This window comes from Somniosus microcephalus, chromosome 10, assembly GCF_052327205.1.
Source record: "Somniosus microcephalus isolate GS21.2 chromosome 10, FLI_Smic_1.0, whole genome shotgun sequence".
Taxonomy (NCBI): Eukaryota; Metazoa; Chordata; class Chondrichthyes; order Squaliformes; family Somniosidae; genus Somniosus; species Somniosus microcephalus.
This window is the reverse complement of record NC_140996.1, coordinates 51,672,882-51,687,187: the sequence shown is the minus strand read 5'-3', so window position 1 is coordinate 51,687,187 and position 14,306 is coordinate 51,672,882.

Sequence of the window (14,306 nt, the reverse complement as noted above, 5' to 3'; positions counted from 1 at the left end):
ATCTGTTGGCGTTAGCAAACTCCTCCAGGCTGCTGAGCATATCATCAAAATGTGTCATGGCACAGAAACCAATGGCGAGGGCTGCTCCCTCTCTCTCTCCACACTCTCACTGTGCTGCACACTCAGTAGCATTTGGTGATGCTCTTCCCTTACGTTCCTAGTGCGGGTCTGGTGGAGCACTAATGCAAGAGATTTATATAGAAATCCTCTCTCTTGTGGGGAATGATGGTTGGTGTTGAGTTGTTCTGATACTTCACCAGCGAGCTGGCATGTCCATTCCTCATCATCAATCGTATTTAAAGCTAGGCACAAGACCATTAATTTATTCTCCCATTCCGATTGGGACAGAGATTCCTCTGAATTTTCCAGTAAATGGTCAACTAATGGTGCCAGCTCATCTTCCCACCACCTCACTGATTCTGAGTGGATATTGAGACTCAGGACTTTCAGTAGACTCAGTGCCGCAGCTCCTCGGCCTCCTCCCTGATATGGGCAACAAGACACAATGAGGAGCCGGGTCAGCAGTGCCTGGACTTTAGGGAGATTGGCATCTTCATTGTAAGTAACGGAAAAGCTTTCACTACCGGCTCGCAGTTTCTTTTCCCAATATGTGCTGAACAACTGCAGATTATTGTTAAAGCCTTGGTGTACTGGGTCATAGTGGCAAACTCCAGTAAGGATGGCCAAAGGACACCCTCCATCTTCACTGCAGTTGTGATTAAACACATCACTCTTTCACACAGTGTGACTAATTCCTCATCCGTTACTTCGTCTGACTGATGGTTGGGTGGTACCAGGGTCCCTGAACCAATGGGTGCCGCACTCTTTTTTTGAGGAATTGCACCATTGCCTTTCCGCCTTTGGGCTCAAGGTAACCTTGCTGGGCCATGACACATATTACCTGGGCAATGAGCTTCTTCTCCTGATTGCTGCTCTTGTCTAGATGGAATGGTTTTATTGCAGCCTTCTTCCTCTCCAAGTGCAATGAGACCAATGTGATGAGGTGCTTTAGTACAGTGAGTGATCCTCTGGTCGTTGGTCAGCATTCTCTAACTGAGATAGGAGAAATTACACCATTTTGCCTGCATAAGCTGGGGCCAGAGCTCTGAAACAGCGAAGGATATCAGTCTGGTTCTTCACAGCAAGATCATCAGTGGACTCCAGCAAAACACAAATCTACTGGTGGAGCTTGTTAAGCAGGATGTCCATTTGTGATTTTAGCCCGAGACACTTTGGGCTCAATTTTGTCAATGGGTGCTTTTGGAGGCGGGACTCCCACGCTATTTTCCCTTGATTGACCTTGTTAAGCCCACCCAGCGGGTTCAGCAGGCCAATTAAGGACACCTGGTTACTGGTGAGGTCAGCAATTGACATTTCATCTGTCAAGAGCTTTTGACAGATGAAAAATCAGCGTTTGACAGCTCTGTGAAGCTGACAATCTGTCTTCTAACTTGAGCCTGTCGGGGGTGGCATGCGCCCAGCCAGCTTCATCTCTGACTGACTCTGAGCAGTTCGAATCGCTCCCACACCCCTGGGTTCTAGACACCGGACTTAGGTACAGGCGGCGATACAGAAAATCGAGTAGACAAGTGGTTTGGTGCAAGAAAACCAAAATTTTATTGAAGGCAGAATAAAACACAATCTTACTGAGAATTACTGATATGGTTACAGGAATAAAACAATTACACTTATATGGGAATGGGGAACACACGGCACATCGAGGGAAACAAATCCATTAAAAACCCCCTTATCCTTATCCCACCCCCTAATACCTAACTAGATTAAACTACGAGGGGCCAGGAATTCATGCTCACCAATTTGAAGCCTGTTGCTTTAACTGGTTTGGTTTTGAGGTTCACTCTTTCTGTCCTGTGGGGCACTTCATCGCCATGTGGTCACAGGGCGTGGCAATGGAGATGTTTATGCGAATCACCCTCCTTTTACTCAGCTAATGTCTTCGTCGAGTCGCGATGGGTCTTCTTCTTCTTCCTCGGGCGGTTTGGTCGCTGACGGGTTTTTAAAACGGTTGGAGCTTGGTTGTCGGTTTATACTGTCAAACTGATTTTACTACCCATGCTTCGAACGCCAGTTTATTCGTCATTGACACTGCTATTCATGCTTCGAATGCCAACTTATTCTTCAAACGCCAGCTTATAACTAGGCGTTTGTCCCCCAACGCGTCTTTCCGCTGCCCTTCTCTGCTCTTATCGGTTTACCGTATTCTTCGTCTCGTCTCGTCTTGTCTGCCCGTTTGTGGCTTGTGTGCCCTGTGTGTTTTCAAATCGGGTTCTCGTTCTTCTCCGGCGTTTGGCCCCGGTGTAATGGGCGTCCTTGGTGTTGAGCGGTGCGGGGAGGGAGAAGAGGGCCCACCACGAGGCATGAGAGCGAGAGGCAGGAGCCCAGAGCAGGAGGCAAGCAGCAAGAGCTGAGAGATAAGAGACCGATCACTACCGATGGGCCTACAATTATACCTGGTTCTTCACCCTTATCTGCGCGCCAAATTAGGTCAGTCCTTTCTAACTTTTGGCGGGCTCGTTTAAAATGATTACAGCCATTTACTTTAACGACTTCTGTAGTGGTTGTCCCCGTGCTTAATGGCCTCGATGTTCTGGCTGTTTGTCATTTATGAAACTTAATTGTCCTCATCCTGGCTTGATGGCTACTGTGAGCTGTTACCGATTAAATATGCAGAAACCTAATGGCCTCGATTTAGGCCCATTCTAACCTGATCTGTTCCAAGGTGAATGAATGCATATTCTGTGTTTGCTTAGCTGTCTGGCTCCACAAAGTCTCTTCACAGATACATGCATCTTAGATTTTGTTTCAGGGCCTGCCTGTTTGCAGGGCCCTGCTTTTAACATCCTGTTGGTTTTGGTCATGAGGTTACAGAAGCCATTTTGGATACCCTTTTTAATAATTTGTCCATACAGGGTCCCTTTATCCATAACCTTTGGGGAATGTGGGAATTTTGAGAACCCTACAAGTCCTTCTACTCAGACTCAGTTAGAGAGCTCTCCAGACCAGAAAGCAGAGGCTGCAGCTTTTGACAGTTCAGCGGCCATTCTGCTTTCTGTGCCGGTGAGCTGAGGGACTCCCGAGGACTGAATGAAGGAAGCCTGCAGGAGAAAGTAAAGGTAAGTAAAACTTATTAAAACACTTTACACTTACCTCACACACTTACCTCTGCACAGATGCACCCACCACTCACCTGCACAACGGACATCTCGACCCCTCCAAACCCTGCAGACCGACAGTCCGCCTTGCTAACTTGGCATGTTTCGGAGCCGTCGGACAGCCCACACTTCAGGGCTAAAAATAGGGATTAGGCAAAAAACTGCCTGTTAACTACCTGTTAGCTGCCCTTTATCTCTGTCACAACATCCATCTCATGCAGAAATGCACAGTTTGAAGCACTTTGCTGTATTTTGTCCAGCCCTGGGTTTCTGTGTCGCCATGGTTTTCATTGTGAGACCAGGTTACATAATCCCTCAGTTGTGATGTGGCCCTGGGTCATGTGCCCATATAAGTCCTGCCAGCTCTCTGTGGCAGTTTAAGGTGGGTGCTGGGGGTAAAGGCCCAGACCTGAGATACAGACCATATGGACAAGGCAACATTCCCAACCCTTGGCAGCCATATTGGATTGAGGAGCTGTTTGTTTCTAATAAAGAACCCATCGCACCGCAAACACTCAAAGTACTTGTGACAAAAGATATGGAAATGGGAGTGTTGGACAGATATTTCTAGCAGATTTGCCTTAAATTGGGATCTTCATGTGTCAGAGATTGAAGCTGCTTAATGATGTAATCAGGAAGTTGCTGTGACATCAGAATGGCCCATTGTGACATCAGAGCTGCCTGTTGTGACATCAGCGTGGCCCATTGTGACATCAGAGCATTCCGCTGTGACATTTTTTCCACTCTTGTCTCCTTTAAAATCCTTGTTGTCTATTGCCCACCACCCCAGATTTCTCACCCACATATCCTCCCTGCTTTCCTCCTTCAGCCTCTGCACTCATTGACTCCTCCTCGGTCTTTTCAATCTCCATCTCAACTACCTTGTCTATTCTCCACTGATTTTACAGCCCTCCTGTTGCCCCTTAAACACCCCTACCCATCACATCCAATCCTCTACTTTGCCGTCTCTCCTGGCCTCACTGTTTGCATGGTCATCTCTGGCCATTCATTTTATCACCTGTAACCCCCTACCACCTTCCAACCTATTTCCATCTGCGTCCACCCCTGCAAAAAACTTTTACAGGAAAATAGGAACAGAAGGAGGCCATTCAGCCTCTTGGGAGTGCTCCGCCATTCAATGAGATCCTCGCTGAGCTGTGCCTCAACTCCATTCACTCGCATTTGCTCCATATGCCTTCATAACCTAACCCAACAAATATCAGTCTGATTTCATTGATCAACGATTGATGTCGCACCATTATGCAGCTCTTATTCAGATAGAGGTCTGAAGCTCTCCACTCACTCAACAACAACCACAACAACTTATAAGGAGCGTCTTAAAGGAGGAAAGAGAGGTAGAGAGGTGGAGAGATTTAGAGAGACCATAATAACATAAGAAATAGGAGCAGGAGTCGGCCATTCAGCCCCCCGAGCCTGCTCCACCATTCAGTGAGATCATGGCTGATCTTCTACCTCATCTCCACTTTCCTGAACTATACGCATATCCCTTGATTCCCTTAATATTCAAAAATCTATCGCTCTCTGTCTTGAATATTCTCAACGACTGAGCCTCCACAGCCCTCTGGGGTAGAGAATTCCAAAGATTCAACACACTCTGAGTGAAAGAATGCATTCCAGAGCTTAGGAACTTGGCAGCTGAAGGCATGGCCATCAATGGTTGAGCGATTAAAATCAGGGTTGCTCTAGAAGCCAGGATTAGAGGAGTGCAGGTATGTGGAGGAGATTACTGAGATGGGGAGGGGCAAGGATGAGAATTTTAATACCGAGGCATTGCTTAACCAGGAGCCCATGTAGTTCAGCGAGCTTGGAGGTGATGGTGAATGGGACTTGGTGCGATGCAGGACACGGGATGACCTCAAATTTGCATAGGGTAGAACGTGGGAGGCGAGCCAGGAGTGCATTGGAATAGTCAAGTCTAGAGGAAGCAAAGGCATGGATGAAGGTTTCAGCAGCAGATGAGCTGAGGCAGGGGCGGAGTTTGGCAATGTTGGAGGTGGAAATAGGCTGTCTTAGTTATGCCGCAGATATGTGTCCGAAAGCTCATTTCTGGTTCAAATATGACACCAAGGTTGTGAAGATTCTGGTTCAGCCTCAGTCAGATGCTATGTAGAGGGATGGAGTCAATGGCTAGTGAACAGACTTTGTGCTGGGGTCCGAAGACATTGTCCGCAATTTTACTAACCCGGCGGGTCCATGGTGAGCAAGGTCAGTGGCAGGTCCCGACCCCACTGCTGTCTCCATCCCGGCCTCTGAAATGAATTTCCCCTGATTGGGCTTACTAAGCCCGCCCAGAGCATTTCCCGGCCAATTCGAGGAAGCGAGTCTGGTGACATCATTTGATGACGCGTCATCAGCCAGTCCCCTTAAAGGGACCATCTCCAAATTTATTTTGATATTTGGGCTGTCGGTGTTCTACAGCAGTGAGGTGCTGACAAGCACTGTACAGAGGTGCAGGGCTGCACCCTGGCTCTCCCATGGCTCCCTCTTCACCCCGCTTTCCCAGCCCCTACACTTGCTTACAAATCTGTTCCATTTCCTGCTTTTTTCCAGTTCTGACGAAAGGCCATCGACCTGAAACGTTAACCCTGTTTCTTTCTTCACAGATGCTGCCTGACCTGCTGAGTATCTCCAGCATTTTCTGATTTTATTTCAGGGTTCATACTTTCTTCTGCTCTTACTTCTCATCCTATTCTATCATTAACTTGCTGCCAACAAACTGTACGCTGAAGCACTTGACCATGTCACTCCTTCTGTTGGATGTGGTAAGTGAAGGCTTCTGATAAAGATACCATTGTAAAGCCTCACTCGCTTCTCTTTCTCTAGATGTGTCAGAGGAAGTCAAGCCCACTTGCAGTGACACCATGTCCGCCAGAACTTCATACTATCACTCTTTCCTTCCAAACATCCACATAGGGGCTTTAGTTACTAACATACATGGGAGTGTGCTGCTGAGCCCAAGTGAGCAGGAAAATGTGGTTCGGAAAGTCAGCTTGTATGTTCCGGGATCTCAACGTTATGAGACCTGCTTTCAAAAGAAGGATTCTTTTTTGGCATTGTACATTATGGCATTCATTGAGGATGATGCGAAGCAGCCTGCTGCAGATGGTGACTCAGGTGGAAGCCTCCACTGGCTATATGTATAGGGCCTTGCATATCAACTTTACAACACTGCAGTCCAACATGGAATGTGTGGCAAATCCAGAAATATCTGCAGCAGAAGTCCCATGTCAGAGGCCCTATGGTTATTGGATAATTCTCCCATTAGTACACAGACTATTGCCATAGAGGGCTGAGGTTTTAGGATTGAATGGATTATCTCTTCCAGTTTCTACAGAGCTAGCAGAACCATGAGGTAAGACTTCATTGATCTCATCGATGCCATTAGTTCTGCTTTCATGTTGATTAGTAGCTATGATGAGGCAAGGACCAGCAGCAAGGGCATGGCTGAAATGCTAACAGATATTGATGCTGACACTCAGGATGGCAACACATCTGCACATCTCCACCAGTCTTCTCAGATGGCTGCAAAGTTCACAAAGTGTACAGGGCCAGGCCACCCATGCAGCTGTGGAAGTGGTGGAGCTTGTAGATGGTCCATCTCAGAACTCAGTATCAAGACGCAAGGTCCACCTTAATCCTAAGATTTGGACACAACCAACCATCTCACGTACTCCTGCCTCTAAGTTAGCACCTAGATGAAGCATTGCATTAGGTTTAATAGGACATAATCACATATTGTCACAAAGGGAAGCTCTGTGGAAACACACACTAGGGGCTTCCACAAATGATATGGGTTTGATGTTAAATATCTGGTTGCATAAATGTTTTGTGTTCAATGAATGTTCCTTCCAAAGGTTTGCAAGCATATTTTATAAAATGGCAGAAGTGGGAGATTAGTAAATTTCCTGGAAGACACAACACACTATAGGTGCAGGCATATTTGTGGAGTGCATGAGAAGGTGCAGGAAGCACATTGCAATGTAAAAATATTGGGCCAAATTTTGCGACCCCTACAGGTGCGTACGAGGTGTGTACGCACCCATAGGGGCCGCGCAAGCGCATGTGCTAAAACCCGGCACTTGCGATTTGTCATGAATCTTCTTGACAGATCGCATGCGTCCCCAGGAAAAGTGCCTCTGCGGGTGGAGATTTGCACTTTTTGCACAACATCCATCCGCTGAAAGGCTATAAAATTCTTACGCCTGGTAAAAGCATAAGAGTTTAAAATAACATAAAAATAAAAAATTTTCAACCATTAAAAAACCTGTGCAATAAGGTAAGGTTATTTTAGCCCCTTTAAAACATTTACATTTATTTTTCAAAAAATTTAATTTTTGTTTAAAATATTTAATTAAGTGGCATTTTAATTAATTTTATATATGTAATAGTTTTTCTTTATTTATTTCAGTGTGTTGGTGCATTTTTGCAGTCATCCCCATTCATACTCTTGTCAGTTCTGTATGTACGGAACTGTCAAATGTATGAAGGGGGATTCCCTTCTTCCATTAGTTTGTCTGGCCCACGTGATCCTAGGGGCGCTTGCGAACCGCAAGCACCCTTGGGATGCATGGGCCTCTGCGCATTTCGAAGATGAGAGGCCCAGGATTGCAAGCCTCAGTATCTACGGAACCAGCAGGTAAGTTCATAGATTTTTTTCCGATCAGAGGCATCCGCCCGCAGAAAGCCTCCGATCGGAAATTCACAGAATCACAGAATCACAGAAACCCCACAGTGCAGATAGAGGCCATTCGGCCCATCGAGCCTGCACCGACACATATCCCACCCAATCCCCATAACCCCTACACCAACACATATCCCACTCTATCCCCGTAACCCCACGTATTCAGGGCCAATATGTTCTGTATCAGAACTTGATGACTTTTTTTCAGCTGGCACTGGTTAATTCCTGGTCCCTTCCTCATTGGGACACTCCATGATAGTGCCTTTTTTCATAGAAAAGTTGTGCATCGTAAAGCACACATCAGAAATCCTTGAAACCTTAGCCTGTCTGTACACAGGATGCCATCAATCTATCTGAAGTGCTGCTTCATTGGGCCAATGGGGTGCCTGATGATTACGTAAGTAGATACATGCGCCTTCTGATACTTGTGTTCAGCTGGTGCCGTGGAATACTGCAGAAGTGTCATTAGCCATGTCTCCAGAGAATAGTTTGATTGTGTTTGTGGATCAAATATCGGTGGGAGCTTAGACTGCCTTAAAATGAAGGCATTGTGACAGCTGCCTTGAAGTAGCTGTTGACATGCATAATTTGATGCTGATAGTTGCAAATGAGCTAAACATTTAAGGAGTGAAATCTTTCAGACCTATGTAGGGAAGTAGCATTGTGCCATGGGGCATGTAAGAATGCAATCTATAGCTCACAGCATCTTTGATAAGATTGTAAAGCCTTTGTCATACTGCTTACAGTTGTCCATGGAGAAGAAGATGGAACTGGTTGCCTGAACAAACAAGGCATCCATCACTGGTTCTGTAATTTTACTGAATGACAGGATTTCCTAAGGTCCAGGAAGTTATAGATTGCACCCATCAAGCCTTACGTGCTCCACTGCACAAGCAATATACTGTGGATTGACTAATGTGGATGATGTTGCCAGTGGCACCTCGGAACGATCCAGAGGCATAGAAGTTGAGCTCTTGTAACCTTCACAGCCATTGGCAGGACTATGCCTGTGTTCTGCAGATCACTCTGCAGCACGTGACACAGCTCATTCAGGCCAGAATCTTTACCTTGAAGTCGGGTTTTTTGCGTGCAGGGCACGTAGCGGGTCGGGAACACAATATTGTGAGCAGCGCGCTGTTCAGTGTGACTTTTACTTAATGACCCCAACTGAAAGACTCATGCACGTTTCCCGGCCCAATTAAATGGAGTGGGTCTGATGATGTAATCGACGACCGGTTTCCAGCACCGATATTTAAAGCAGCCTCACACACGTCTTATGGAAGGTTGATGAAGGAGTGTGCAAGGTCATTTTCAGAGGTCTGGCTACTATTACAAAGCTAATAAAAGTGTCACTCATGGATACACAAAGGCAGAGGGCTGCACCAAGATTTAGCGATTCATCTCTCGATGTTCTTGTGTAGGCAGTGAGAGATCGCAGGGAGGTCCTCTTCCCTGCTGATAGTCGTAAAAGATCACCCAAAGATACCAAAAGAGCATGGTTGGAGATCGCAGAGGAGGTCAGCAGCAGGGATGTTGTCAGAAGGACCTGGATCCAGTGCCGGAAAAGATTCAATGATCTCATGAGGTCAGGAAAGGTGAGTGCAACGCCACACTCACCTTCACCCTGATGTGCCTGTCACCACATCCCCATCACTCTGCCTCCCCAAGCCTACTCTTGTACATCATACCTCACACCAACATACCTAGTATGTCCACCCATCCCTCTCTGTCTATGTGCATACTCACATCCCCATCTGACTAACCACCACAGACACTCACCCTTATCCTAATACAATCATACCACAGAAGTAGACCATTTGGCAATGTCACACCACGCCCTCGTAGTCACCCTCTACAGATGTAATCCATCCATTCCTTATACCCATTCCATCACTCTCACTCAAAGTTCTCTTTTTTCCTTCCTTGCAGGAGAAGAGAGCATACAACAATAGGGAGAGTGAAAGAATCGCGGGGGTGGCCCTCCAGTATTCACTCAATTGACTCCAGCAGATGAGCAGGGCCTGGAGATCTCTGGAGTTGCTGGCAGTGGGAGACGGAGAGAGGAGGACATCCCAGAAACCTGGTAATAGAATTACATCTCATACTGGCACATGGCATACAGCAGTCACTCATATGGTGACTGATGTCAGCAGCCAGTGAATTTTCATCACGAGCATAATGGTAATGTAACCCATTCTCAATATAACACTTCTAATTCATCTCATTACTCTCCCACAGATCCATCAAAACCCCCCCTCCCGCATTGTCCAGTCGGAGGAGGAAGACAACTCCTCTGAGGAAGCTCCAGCCTCTGAGGTTGCAGCATCAGCAGACCCAAGCACATCCAGCACCAGTGCAGATACGCACACCTCATTGGATCCTGTGCGAGATAGAGTAGTATTATCACCTGGTGTCTCACACAGCACAAGTGAGCATGAGCATATGGTGTTGACAGGGAGAGCAGTGGAGACTCCTTGCCGGCAGGCGCAGGACGCTCCAAGATCTGCTGAGGTGCATCAAGGCGCTGATCCTCGGGGGCCATCGAGAAAAAGGGTGACCTTGGAGGGGCAGCAACAATTGCATGAGGCTTTGGCAGCTTTGCAGCCACAATGTCTGCAAATGTACAGTGAATGGAGGAGTCCATCTCCAACATGAGCAGCACCATCTCGCAAGCGAGGGCGACAATGCACTCTTCCATGGAAAGGATGGCCACCTGCAAGGAGCAGCAAATGCGCCAGTCACATGAGCACGTGCTTGCTGTGGACAACAGATGGCAGGCGCTCATAGACCTCCTCTCTAGGCGGGATATAAACCTAGACCTGGGCATTCATTGCCCCACTGCTGTGCAGCAAGGTGCTCTCCAGGTCCTTGCTAGCAGGGAAGTGTGGGCGGCTCATGAGAGGGATAATGGTGAGAGGGGACATGGAAGTGGAGGCTCTTCTCAAAACGATCCCACTTCTTCTCTGTTGTCTCCCCCACAGGCAGAGCCCCACATTGTGATGAAATATGCCATTCATCAGGCACTCTGTATTCTCTGTGTTTGATTGTGCCTGTGACTGTGACAAGCAGGGGAGTTTAGTTTCAGTTTCATTTCCTTACCTGTATTGTATTGTGTGTAGGGCTCCGCCCAGACCTGGCCCCTACGTAAGCAGGCCCCAGCGTGTCTCACAGGCAGTACAGCAAATCTCTGGATGAGAGACACTTCTCCACTGTGTATTACTTTCTGAGTTAATAAAAGCCTTGCTTTGCTCCGTTAACGTTGAGTCTCGGATTCATTGAGGCACATCAATTTTATTAACTCAATTTTCAATGCAATGGATCAACTCTTGAAACCTGAACGTTTGGATTTGGACCCACATGCGTCGGACGCATCGGCACGATTCGGACACTGGTTTAAGTGTATGGAATTCTTCCTGGACAATTCCACAGCCATCACAGACGCTACGGATGCTGAAAGTATGAACCTCGGAATCCTGCGGAATTGGGTAAGCCACCGGGTTTACCCCCTCATCCAAAACGCCGACACGTACCCGGCCGCCTGCGACATCCTAAAGGCGCATTACCAGCAGCCTACGAACGAGGTGTACGCGAGGCATCTGCTCGCTACTCGCACACAGCGACCTGGGGAATCGCTGGATGAGTTCCTAGTCACCTTGAAAACGCTTGGCAAAGACTGCAAGTGCCAAGATGTAAAAGCCGCAGTGTACACTGACGAGCTTGTTCGTGATGCTTTTATCACAGGCCTCAGCTCCACTTACATCCGGCAGAGACTACAGGAAAAAACGGGATTGGACCTGAAACAGGCTGTGGACACAGCGCGATCCCTGGATGTGGCCCAGAGAAACTCGGATGCCTACTCTTCAGCCCGCGCCGCCCACGCCACCACGTGTGCACCAAGGGCGCCGCCATCTTGGAAGGCATCTTCCCCGCCCGGCAGCCCGACACCGTCGGGGCCCCGCTCTCCCCCCAGAAGCCCTACGACAGCCGCGACGCGTCGGGTCCCCAACTGCTACTTCTGCGGGCAGCCGAAGCACACCAGAAACCTGTGCCCGGCAAAAGGCACCACCTGCTTTAAGTGCGGTAAGAAGGGGCACTTCGGAAAGGTGTGCAGAGGGAACCCCGCTGGAAAACCCGCCACCGCCGCGTGTGCACCGTGGGAGCGGCCATCTTGGACGCCATCTTGCCCGACCTCGTGGGGTCCGCCATCTTGTGAGCAGACAGCGTGGACGCCATCTTGTCTCGATCAGGGCCCTACAGTGGCATCGGTCACAGTGGACCAGACCAGACCGCACCTGCTATCCAAATCAATGGTGGACATCGAGGTAAACGGGTGCGGGGTTAAATGTTTAATTGACAGTGGAAGCACGGAGAGTTTTATCCACCCTGAACTAGCACAACAACTCTCTCTAACGGTGGTCCCTGCTCGGAGCACCATCTCTATGGCTGATAAAACCCAGACATCGACCATTATGGGTTACTGCGCGGTACAATTGTCCGTTAACGGAACTGTATACGATAATTTTAAATTACTAATCATGAAGAGTCTATGTGCGAGCGTGGTCTTGGGCCTGGATTTCCAGTGCCACCACCAAAGCATCACGCTCAATTACGGTGGGTCCCAGCCGCACCTCACAGTGTGCGGTCTGGCGACCCTGAAGGTAAAGCCGCCTTCGCTATTTGCGAACCTTACTCCCAACTGCCGGCCAGTAGCGACCAAAAGCAGGAGGTACAGCTGGGAGGACAGGCGGTTTATCGCGACCGAGGTGGACAGGCTGCTGAGGGAGCGCGTTATTGAATGCAGCAACAGCCCGTGGCGCACCCAAGTGGTGGTGGTGAGGGGTAGCGAGAAGAAACGGATGGTGATCGACTATAGCCAAACGATCAACATGTATACCCAACTAGATGCCTACCCGCTACCCCGCATATCAGAAATGGTGAACCAAATTGCCCAATACCGGGTGTTCTCCACCATCGACCTCAAGTCAGCGTACCACCAGCTCCCTATCAGGCCAGAGGACCGCCCGTACACCGCCTTCGAGGCGAACGGACACCTCTACCAATTCCTCAGAGTCCCCTTTGGGGTGACGAATGGGGTCTCGGTCTTCCAGAGGGAGATGGACCGCATGGTCGATAACCACCACTTGCAGGCAACCTTCCCCTACCTCGACAACGTCACCATCTGCGGTCACAACCAGCAGGATCACGACTCGAACCTCGAGAGGTTCCTGAAAACCGCACAAAAACCCAACCTCACTTACAACGAGGACAAGTGCGTTTTCAACACCATGCGCCTCTGCATACTAGGCAGCGTGGTGGAGAATGGGGAAATCGGACCAGACCCCGACTGACTGCGCCCCCTACAGGAGCTGCCCCTGCCCAACACTCCCAAAGCCCTGAAAAGGTGCCTGGGGTTATTTTCTTATTATGCCCAATGGGTCCCCAACTACTCCGACAAAGCTCGCCCCCTCTTGAAAGCATCCTCTTTTCTGCTCTCTGCTGAGGCCCACGCCGCCTTCAAAAGCATTAAGCGGGATATTGAGCGGGCCACGCTACAGGCAGTGGACGAGAACACTCCCTTTCAAGTGGAAAGTGATGCGTCTGACTTTGCCTTGGCGGCCACCCTCAACCAGGCGGGGCGGCCCGTAGCTTTCTTCTCGAGGACCCTCCAAGGGCCCGAAATCAGACACTCCTCCGTGGAAAAGGAGGCCCAAGCCATCGTGGAGGCAGTGCGCCACTGGCGCCACTACCTAGCCGACAAACGCTTCACCCTACTTACCGACCAGCGGTCGGTAGCGTTTATGTTTAATAATAAACAGAAGGGGAAGATTAAAAATGATAAGATTTTCAGGTGGCGGATCGAGCTCTCCACCTTCGAGTATGACATCATTTACCGGCCAGGGGCCTTTAACGAATCCCCCGACACCCTCTCATGAGGGATGTGTGCCAGCGCCACCGGGGATCGGCTACAGACCCTCCACAGCGACCTCTGCCACCCAGGGGTCACACGGCTGTTCCACTTCATAAAGTCCCGCAACTTACCCTACTCGATTGAGGAAGTTCGGTCTCTGACCAGGAACTGCCGCACTTGCGCTGAGTGCAAGCCTCGGTTCTACCGCCCAGATAGAGCCCACTTAATCAAAGCTACACGGCCCTTTGAGCGGCTCAGCTTAGATTTCAAGGGCCCCCTCCCGTCAGCCGACCGCAATGCTTACTTCCTGAACATTGTGGACGAATACTCCCGTTTCCCATTCGCCTTCCCCTGCCCAGACATGACCAGCGCCACGGTCATTAAATGCCTCAACAGCCTGTTCTGCCTGTTCGGTATGCCAAGCTACATCCATACGGATAGGGGGGCGTCCTTCATGAGTGAAGAGCTACGCCAGTACATGCTGTCCAGGGGGATCGCCACGAGCCGTACCACCAGCTACAAA